Source organism: Bidens hawaiensis, unplaced genomic scaffold, assembly GCF_021521415.1.
Source record: "Bidens hawaiensis isolate Kalapana, Puna unplaced genomic scaffold, B.hawaiensis_p1.1 tig00000237_1, whole genome shotgun sequence".
Classification (NCBI taxonomy): Eukaryota; Viridiplantae; Streptophyta; class Magnoliopsida; order Asterales; family Asteraceae; genus Bidens; species Bidens hawaiensis.
Genome location: NW_027491021.1, coordinates 7,303,555 through 7,314,595, shown reverse-complemented (window position 1 = coordinate 7,314,595; position 11,041 = coordinate 7,303,555). Strand labels below are relative to the sequence as shown.

At 34.3% G+C, this 11,041-nt stretch overlaps 1 pseudogene across 1 annotated transcript; it reads right to left on the bottom strand.

Annotated features, from left to right (window-relative positions):
- Positions 1-166: 166 nt before the first annotated feature.
- On the bottom strand, positions 167-5,425 carry LOC143606289 (uncharacterized; annotated as a pseudogene). The gene is made up of 20 exons (XR_013148729.1): positions 5,282-5,425; positions 5,103-5,189; positions 4,936-5,004; positions 4,199-4,331; positions 3,965-4,011; positions 3,796-3,882; positions 3,640-3,701; positions 3,506-3,548; positions 3,340-3,420; positions 3,150-3,269; positions 2,940-3,045; positions 2,753-2,816; positions 2,621-2,663; positions 1,856-2,092; positions 1,613-1,774; positions 1,374-1,514; positions 1,154-1,294; positions 917-1,003; positions 760-828; positions 167-645 (listed from the first exon to the last, which is right to left on the bottom strand). The product of XR_013148729.1 is annotated as an uncharacterized LOC143606289 (transcript).
- Between the last annotated feature and the right edge of the window lie 5,616 nt (positions 5,426-11,041).

Below are 11,041 nucleotides of genomic sequence, written 5' to 3'. Positions count from 1 at the left end.
GGTTGTTATTCAATAATCATGTATGCAGTAAAACATACTAGTTGACACAAAGACACTTGAGCATGGCAAGTTTAACAATTATATTTGGTTCTCTGTCATCGGTATAATACGTTGCACAACTTAAAACACTTGTTTAATTACGTATCTTTCACACAGGTATATACACACGCAAATTACAATTTGACAATAAATCTTGCATACATCAAAACTGAAGTTCCATGACTGAATATGATTTTGTATCCTTTTCGGGTTCAACAAAACTAAAGAATAAAGTTTAAATAGCAGCCATACGCATTCAAGCGGGCGATACAAAATCTCCAGTCTCTCACAGGAGGGTTTTAATTTTTAAATGTCCGGCTATATTTTAACTTACACATAAAGTGAACTAACACCAGTCTCAAAAACAAAAGGCTAAAATACAAACAAGCTCCATAAATTGAATCCACACCAGGCCAACTGTAGAAACCATCAAGCCATCATTAGTGTCTAGGCGAGTCACCTCGGCTTTAAGTTAACCATCGAGCCAACTTTCAAAGATTATTTTGAGCCCAAATGTTTGTTCTTCTTGGCCCCTTTCTTTCTTGAATTACTGGTTTCAGGACCTTCAGCCTCTTCGGCTTTCTGCTCCGCCTCTAGAATCGCCAGCTGCGTTGTACACAAAAAGAGACCTTTTTAAAAAATTGTTTCAAATTAAATTTTTTTTTTTCAATTAATATATTTCATTTTTACCAAAAAAAAATTAATAAAGAAACAGGATACCTCATCTAGGATGGGCTTCAACTCCTTGTACCGAGATTCAGCAAGATCAAAACCATCCTTACGAAGTTCCTACAATGACAAAAAGAAAAGTCAAATAAACCATAGTCAAAGCTAGGAGCAAAGTCAATACAACAAATTTAAGAAAGAATTAACAAACCTTTCCAGTGTGTGTGGTATGTTCATACGCGGCCATTTGCCAATAGCTGTTTGTCCGCTTATAAAAGTCTTTCAAAGCTTCCCCAGGCTTTAAGAATAACAAGTCAAACAACAATTAATTTGAATTACTGGTTGAAAGTTGAATCGTATTGGGTTGGCCCAATACACTTTTGGTCAATTTTTTTTTATAGTTTTTGTATATAAATAATTAGTGTATATAATATGATCAGAAACTTACCATTAGAGTTCTCTGAGAGTCGGAAAGACCAAGACTAGCCCTAATTTGTTCAATCCGTGCTCGTTTTTCCTTCCTTCTAAGTTTCTTCCCCTCACCTTTTATTATTGCAACAGCATCTCCCACCACACCATCATTTTGCGCCTTCAAACAGAAAAGCATTTAATATTATTTATATGTATATTGATAATCTAGATGCCCATCAATATTAGAATTGAAATACCTCCATATCATCATCTTCTTCTTCATCATCATCATCTTCATCACTATCATCTTTCTCCTCGTTTTCATCTTCACTATCTTCATCATCGTCATCGTCTTCTTCATCATCTTCTGATGCTTCAACCCACTCAGGCTCGGATGCCTATACAGATACAAAATAAGAAAAACAGAAACACAAATTTGAGATTAAAATTAAGATATAATCTTCACGAGCACAAACTTGAAGAGTGTGTAACAAACCGGTATAAGGCATTTCCACTCATCAAGTTTGCTGAGATTAAGTGCATACAAATCATCAAGTGTGATTTCCTGATCTTTGATTTCCATCATGCCCCCGTAGATATACAGTGTATCCTTTCCAACCACCATGCTGGCATTTATACGTCCACAAGGTTTCACTACCTGAATTTCCAAAAAAAATAGTTAAAACCGAAAGAAAATAAAATTCTGAATATTTTATTAACCTTTTAAGTTTTAACATACCTCTTCCAAAGTAGAACACGGGGTCAACAATTTTGAGTTTGATGTGTGGGTCTTTAAATTAGATTTAACTGCTACCTCAGCACCATTAACTTTGATGTTTTTCTCCATACTAGACGAGATATCGTCAATGTCACAATCCATATTATCATCCTCATCATTGGTAACTATCTCCATTGGATCAGTACCCATGTCAGAAGAAGCTTTACAATGAGACTCTTCATTTTTAAGCTTTTTTATCTGCAAAGACATTTTAGGAAACCATTTTTATGTGATTAATTTTATTTATAAAAAGAATACCCAGAGGGCTCAAATAATTGATGACCAGTACCAATATTCTTAGTAGAGGCAGCAAAAACAGCCTGCGGGTCAACCGATTAAAAACTTATTTGTACAAATGTTTGGGCCTTTTATAATATTTAGCCCGTGTCAAGTATTAAAAACAAGTTATTTTAATAGCAATCAGATTTTTTATTAAAAAAACTTGGGAGGATTTATGTGTAAATACAAACTTTGTGCAACTTTCTACCTGGTTGCCTTTTAATCTATTTTTTTCACTAATACTTGTTTGATCATTTGAGATTTAAAAAAAAAAAACGAAGGGCCTCATTCATAAATAATGAGTCAAATTGCCACCTCTAACTCTTAGATAAAAAGTAAGGATACAACACAAGCTACAGAATTTGCTTTTATTAGCAACTAATTTTATAATTTATGAAAAAAGCAACAATAACATATAAGCCTAGAGCTACTATATGCCAAACAAACCTTATCTTTAGTTGATTTCTCCTTTCTCAGCTCCAAAGGGTACCTTAATTTTAACCATAGCAAACTATTAAATCATTAAACTTTATGTTTGTAACTTTGCACTGAAAAACAATAAGGATATGCAGGATTTACCAACGATGGATGTCCAATTGGAAGCCATAAAGTTCATTCAAGAACAAGCTCATCAGCACATCACCTACACATGCAATTGGTACCAATTAACAAGCAAAGAACTGGTTTCAAGCTTAGAATGCAATTAATACTAATTAGTAGTTAACGCATAACAAACGTACAAAAAAGGATTAAAGAAGATGCCAACCTTCAGCCTCCATGTCCACAACTCCTCCAAAGAGCACGGCTCGGCTTTTGTGTACACACATAGAGAAACCAGCACGAGGTCCAGGTGGCATCCCACCTTTCTTTACCTAAAACCACATGTTGAGGAAAGCTTAAAGCGACGCAATAAATAACAGGTTACATGATTACATAAATTAACAATATAATAGGGATTTGAAAGAAGCATAAATACCTTATTCTAAACCCAAGTCTTAGGGTCAAGCACCCACATATCTGAATGAACAATCCCCTTCTCTGAGCTGCTGTTTTTATCAGAAGATATCTCTTTCGAATAGCCACCATATAAATAAATCTACAATCAACAGTAAATATGTAGACAAAAACAAGAAATTTCAAATATTTGTAAAATATAATTTACTCACATCTTCTTGGTAAACAAATAGTTGGAAACCACTCCTAGCACTGGGCCATAAGCATCCAGGTGTCGGTTTTATCTCTTGCCACTGTAGCAGCATGGTTTACTTTGTTTCAGTTGATTAATTCGCTAAAAAAATAATGAAAAAATTGCAAATTTGTTAACTACGTTACCTTAAAAGTATCCAAATCAAAGACGTACAGATCATTGAAATATCTGCAAAAGTAAACAAGGTAACAAATAGAGGATGAACAACTTATCAGAACTCGATTATATCTAAAAACTAAAGGAAATAAAAAATACCAACCTCACTTCTCGGAGAGTATCATAGAATCCACCAAAAACAACAAGCTTGTGCTTATACAAAACCTACATACAAGGCATAAACTTAGAGTTGCACATTGGAAACCGAAAACTGCAAGCATTATGTACAATCCAAATAACTAATAGCATGTTAACATACCATCCGATGACCAGAACGTGGACTGGGACAACCTTTATAATTCAACTGTTCCCATTGATTTGTTTTTAAATCCAACATCCAAAAGTCCTGTAATTACAGAAAAATGTAACACTCCACATATAAGAAAAACTCAAGTGCAATATAATATACAACAAGAAAACATATTTACCTTGTAGTGATGGAAACGCTCTTGATTAGGAGAGGTAAATTCACCACCTAGTGACCAACAAAAATATTTAAGATATACTCCTTTATTAGATACTAGTGCTACTTTATAATCCAAATAGAATTAAAACTTGAAAAGCAACAAGTTTGGAACCCGAAGTCGATATTTAACTCGTTTATAAGAATGCAACGAGTACTTCAATTATGATAACTTATCCAAATTCTACTGCTTAAGTACCGAAAATATAAAGATAATTCTTCCATGCAACAGCCTGGTGAGCACTGCGAGGAGGTGGACTGTTAGGGCTAGAGACTAGCTTCCAATCTCCCTTATTCACATCATATCGATAAAGATCACCATAAACGAATGTCTGCCAAACATTAGCAAAGTAAGCTCCAACACAATTTCAAAAAACAGGATGAACTAGCCTGTAAACGAACCAAATCGCTCATGAATTGTTCATGAACTGTTTGGTGGGAAGTTCATTTATCGAACATGAACAAAAAAATATTGTTCATTTATTAAGGAAAAGAACACTAATAAATGTTTTGTTCATTCATTAATGTTCACGAATGTCCATTTATGTTTGTATAAATTTTAATAAATTCGTAAGTAGTTATATTTATATAAATATAAACATATAAGGGGCTCGTGCAAATTATATGTATATGTATAGGTATACACAAACACACACTTGGTTATGTTTGGTCAATTAAATTTGCGTTCGTTTATGTTTGTTTTAACTTTGTTTGTTTGGGTTTGTTTAGGTTTAAACGAACGAACATGAACACGAACATGCTCCTTTCTTAATGAAAGGGCACGAGCACAAAAACTTGTTCAATTACATGTTCGTGTTCAGATAAAGTTAAATGAATAAATACAAACATTCCCGCGTTTGTCTTCATTCGGTTCGTTCACATGCCTATGATGAACTATGAAGTATACAACATCATAATAACAAGAGGTATACAAACCTTGGTACCATTGTAGAATTCACCACCATACAATATCATTTCAGTTTCCTTCAAAGGATTAATATTCAACTACACAACAAAAAAAGAGCCCTAGTCAATTCACTTCACAATACATACTTACTAATCCAAATACAAAGGTAACAAAGCTAAACAATATGTCAATATACCGAGCAATTGGACCGGGGAGACGGCCGAGGAGCGTTCTCTTCGACATGAATTTCCTTTTTCTTAGCTTCTTCCTTTTGAAAGCTTAACTATACACTCAACAAACATAATTTTAATAACTAAATGTGAAAAGTAACAATAACAAGTGTATATGTTATCAAATTATGTTTATTGAGTGAACCAGAATTGCGTCAATATCGTCCTCGGGCGAGACTTTTTTAGACTCTCTCCGAGCTTTTTTCTCCTCTGCTTTGGCGGTTTTTCTCTCGGTTTTCTCCTTTCCTTTACGTGGCTTCTTTGTTTTTTTACCCATTGTTTGTTGATGGTTATGTGTTAATTGTTTGTTTTACGTGATGGATTGACGGTGATGAATCTCGACGGCACGGCAGCTGAGGTGAACAGAGTGTTTTAAGTGTGAGGGTTTTGTTTAGGATTTATATGAGGAACGTTAATTTGACCTAAGCTTTGAGATATTGACCATTGAGTCAACTAACTTGATTTTGTAGTTCACCAAAATTAACCGAAAACCAAAAAGTCGTTAAACCGAATTATAACAAAATGATGGAGATTAATTGACTGTGTCCCATAGATAAACGCTAACTGAACTGAAAATAATTAAGACATACTTAAGTTGAGATGGATATATGTGGATTTGGTATATGTGTCAATATTCTAGCGACAAACTTTGAGAATATGTATCTATTACCTTTAGGCAATTCTTGTTTGAAGTCATCATTCCGTTTTTTCATGTTCATTTGGTTCAAAATGTAGTTCATACCTAACTTAGTTAATTAAATAGTTAACCGAAACTAAAGTTCGGTTATGGTTATGGTTTGGTATTTATCAAAATATTTGTAACTTTAAGGAATCGGAATTTATGACAACATAATCATAGAGATATAAAAATCTACAACTATGGCCACCACTCGTTCAAGGCCGTCTATAAAGGGTAAATTTAAGCTAGGGCTTTAGCCCCCCCCCCCTCCCAAATAAAGCCTTCAATTTAGCGAAAAGTTAGACACATGTTTGGGATTCCTTATTTGCACTTCCTTTTGACTTATACAAGTTGTTTTTGAAAAGTTACACCCTCCTAGCTTATCAAAAATGTAACATTTACTATTTTCCGAACCCGAAAACCCAAACCGTTTAAAATTTTGATTTTCATGAAAGATTTATTATTATTATTATTATTATTATTATTATTATTATGTTTATCATTGATTTATGTTTGTTAAATTACAACCTCAATTTCAACGCTATATTATTATTATTATTGAGTCTTAAATTATTCATTTCAAGTTATTAATATTTTTCTCATATGTGCGAATACTTGAATCTATGCTCATTTAATTGTTTACATGTGCAATCGTTAATTTGACACGTTGAACCAGGTATATCTAGATTAATATTTTAGCATGTAACATAAATAATTATGGTCATCTTAAATTAATTTTTATCCTAAGTGTTTTATTTGGCATATTTATTAAAAGAAAAACATATTTCTAGCATATTCCAAACTTAACTTTCTCTCAAAGACTTACCTATTAACCTCCTTCTAATCACAACTATAAATACTCCCTCATTTTCATCATTTTCCTTTGCTCGTTCTTCTTTTTCTTTCTTTGATAATATTCCTTCCAATAGAGTTTTAAATTTATATTTTTTTTGTGTTTGTTCATCATAAGATCACAAGGTAGGCATGAAGTTTTGTTCTTGTTCATATTTTCTTGCTTTGTTCTTCGTTTCTTCTTATTTTCATATTGTTATAATGGCGTTAAAAGTGGCAGAAGGTTAATCAAGCATCATGTGGTGGCGTTGATAGCCGAAAGGCAAGGATACATGCACCAATCGGCTGGTGTCCCGATGGTTGAGTTTTATGTGCCTTATGTCCAAGGCTTGATGCAAAACTACTATCGAGCCGTGAGTCTCACTGGAAGCAGCCTCTCTATTCCTATGGGGTAGAGGTAAGGCTGTCTACATCTTACTCTCCTCATACTCTACCATAGTTTTTCTATTGGTGGGATTTACTGAGTACGATGATGATGATGATCTCACCTAATCTATACACTATGGTGTATAGGGTGGAGGAGACAAAGAACATAAGGTTGTAAGATGATCCTTAATGGTCACACCTTAACAAGTTCTTACATTTTTAAAGTTTTTGCTTGTTTTATTTATTTTGATTCAAGAACCATTAGGATTTTGATGAGACATGACCAAATATATTATATATATCATACCACAAGTGGTTCATAATTTTCTTTGTCAAAATCAATTCAAAAGCATCAAAAACATTGTTGTTTACAATGTTCCAAATTTGACAGCAGAATTGTTCGAAAAAGGTTTAGTAATAACTCATAACAAAATAGAAAGATGCAAGGCCAAAGCCTATAATTAAGTTTGTTGAGTTACGGCTCTAATGACTATTTATTTGTATTTTTATTCTTTCGTATGGCTTCACAATCGTTATTTTAAAGTTGGTGCGCAGATTTGTATCCTCTGTAAAGATTGACTATTTTAGCCTATCTCGGGTTCGAATATGGACAATCTTTCTAAATAAAAGTTGTTCCTTACATTTTAATTTAGTTTACCGGAGATTTTTATAATTTTTGAGAAGTTATTGATATTTTTAAACATTTATGCAATCGGTGATAGAAATCTGTCCAAAACTGAGTTCGTTTTTTCTTGTTTCTTTTTCATCTTCTAGTTGTGCTATATATTACTTTGGCCTTTATTCATCAACACATTCTAAATAAACCTTAATCACTTGGATACAGTGATTACTCATTATGACTTGGCCAAGCTTAACCAAATACCCAATCTTTTCATTCACTAATCAAGGTGAGTAATTACACTCCCCTTTTTCTATTTTTGTTTTGTGGACTTTATGCGTACACAACTTTATTATTTATTTATTATGTAGGTATATACTCAAACACAATTCCACTATTTTCATATTGTAAATATTGCTCGATTAGTTGCTAAATGTTATATGACTATGTGTTTACAGTTTTTTTGGTTGGTTGGTATCTCATCCTCATCCTCATGCTCATAGGATGATCATACGCTGTCCAAGTAAACATGTACGAATCCAGTGGTATTTTGAAAGACACTTTTATTTTATGTTTTGCTAGTTGATGTAATACACATTATCGCAAGGAATTGTAATTTCTATCATTATATATATATATATATATATATATATATCTCATACCTTAGGTTTAATAAAATAAAGAACAATTTATATGTATTAGTTAATGTAATAGTTTTGAGATAATTTTGATTTGTGAAGCACTTGTGTACGATAATCGTAATAATAAATTAGATATTGACACTTTGTATTTATTTTAGTGTCTTTGAGTTATGTTACAAATTATGTCGCGCCCCGGCATGTCTCGCCGTTAGGTTGGGGTGTGATAAATAAATTATATATTCACACTTTATATTTATTTTAGTGATTTGAGCTATGATACAAATTATGTCGCGCCCCGGCATGTTCCGCCGTTAGATTGGGGTGTGACAAAAAACTCATTTTTCCTTCTTTAAAAACTTAAAAAGGTCAAATTACCAAACACCTTTTTAACTTATAAAAAATTAATAAATTATAAGGAGGTAAAAATAAAGACTCCCAAACAAATGTTGAAAATGTGTTTGAAAAGAGAAATAGATTCTTGGTTAGTAGTTTTGTTTATAAGATTAAATTTAAAAGATGAAAATGATCCTTAAGTTATTTGAAAAGACAAATATATTCGTGGTTAGTAGTCTTGTTTTGTAACAATAAAATTTTAAAAAAGCCTCAAAATCTCGTTTTGTTTTAGGCCTCTAAAAAAAACTGGGTCGACACTCTGCACTCGTTGGTCGCACTCTCGAAGAAGACACCCACACCCTCAAATTGGTGTAATTTTCATTTCTAATTTTCATGTAACCATTTTAGGGCTTTCGCTTCATATAGCTCTCTGTTTACAATCACACACACATATCTCCCACCTACACACAAAACATGCCATTTGAAATGAATAGGCGTATTCGAAAAAGGCCTCGTTCTTTGGAAGATCTATCTTCTGTCTAGTACTGCACGCTTCTGCCATGCAATAACTCCGAATCATTCTCTTAAAGCTCATCCTTTTCATCATAATGGTTGTCCAGAAATTATATAGACCAATAAGAAAATCCCAATTCATTTGGCCTTTCGATAAAATCAAATAGAAGGCCCCAAGGCGCCATATTCTAGGAGCCCACTCTATGCGATTGAATAAATATTCTTTTATATGTTGTTGGCTGAGGGATCCTTCTCCTTCCCACTATTCAATGATTCGTCTTTTTCATAGAGAAATATATTATCAATGGTAGAACACGATCCTTTTGGCATCATAGATTCATATATAAGGGATTCTTTGGTTCGGGTCGAAGAAGCAATGTCACTCGATCTTTATTAAACTGACTACATGGCCATGAGTAGTGGCGAAACTAGAAATTTTTTCATATGGCTTTGGGATTTTGCGATACTCTGTTTTATTCCGGCTAGTTTTTGGGTCCGGATAGGTTGGGTTAGTCATTTGGTTAGATAAATAATATGCAATATCATTATTTTAACAAACGTATATCAACATTAATACAAAGTCATTTTAAATAAAAAAGATAATACATATTATAATTTGTAGGCTTGAAGCTATGAAGGAAGCAAGGCAGTTGGGATTGCTGGCGATGAGGCGATTAAGATTGTCGACGGCCTGTGCTTGTTATCTTGTTGAAGTTGGCGATGAGGCAATCAGAATTAAGCGGTCGCTTCTTTGTTTTTTTTATTTAATTTTATTTAAGTATTATGTTTAACTATGTTAATTGGGTTGGATTTATTGAGCTATTATTTGAATAATTTTAAGTTATTTTAGTAGATTATATATGGTTATTATTTTATTATCCATTTATAGTGTCTGTTAGTCAGTTTTATAGTTTTTTTTTATATTTTATAAAAACAATATTTATTATTAAAAAATTAACTAAAAATTTTCATAATTGAAGAGGTAGGTCCCAGCAGGGCTCAGTTGGTCCCGCATGACTCACCTTGAACAGGGATGTCTGCGCAAAGACCATCTACTCCCGCAGGACCCACCATGCTCAGAGAAGCCTACGCGCAGTATGCAAGCTGCATACGCAGGGAAAAGCCTCCCAATGGTAAAGTAACCCGCCTGTTCCCGCAGTTGCGGATACAAGCCATCAGGGAAGGCTACCCGCACAGCATAGCTACACGCATAAGGCTTAACACTTACAAATATTCAGTGTCACCTGAAAGAATGAGCAAAGGCGGGAGGGGGAAAACTCCCGCCAAAATGGGCCAGTCCGTATGATGGAGGATCTTTTGCGTGATACCTGACGAGGTAAAGACAAAAGATCTGACCAGGAATGCGACAGCTCACTGACAGCAGCGTGGCAGACAGCATGCCACAGCACTGTGACCAATAGCCGCCGCCTGCCCACCAACTCCTGCCAGACCACGTGCCTAGCCTGCAGTTGGTAGAAGACGAAGAGTGCACGGCACGCCTGCTCTGTGTCAGCCGCTACCTATCCACCACTCACAGGTAGGGCACGTGCATAGGTTACAGTTGGTAGCGTGTTGGGCCGGCTAAACCCCTTGGAAACCTACCTTCGGCTATAAAAGACAGCAAATGGTATTATCATTTCATCATCTACTATCTCGTATAACTTACTTGATAACTGCTCTAATAGTATTCATATACTTTTATATTCAAAGAGCAATATAGACTGATTCTCACGCCGGAGGGTGGTCACAAGGAGGAACCCCCCCCCCTTCTCAGTGACGAGCTTACGGTGTCTGTTTTGCAGGTTCCCCGAAGTACAACTTACTCTGCTGGACCTAACCTTCGTGGGAAACATTACTTAGCCCCCAGATTACCTATAATCTGCCCGGGGTCACTTAGTGTTT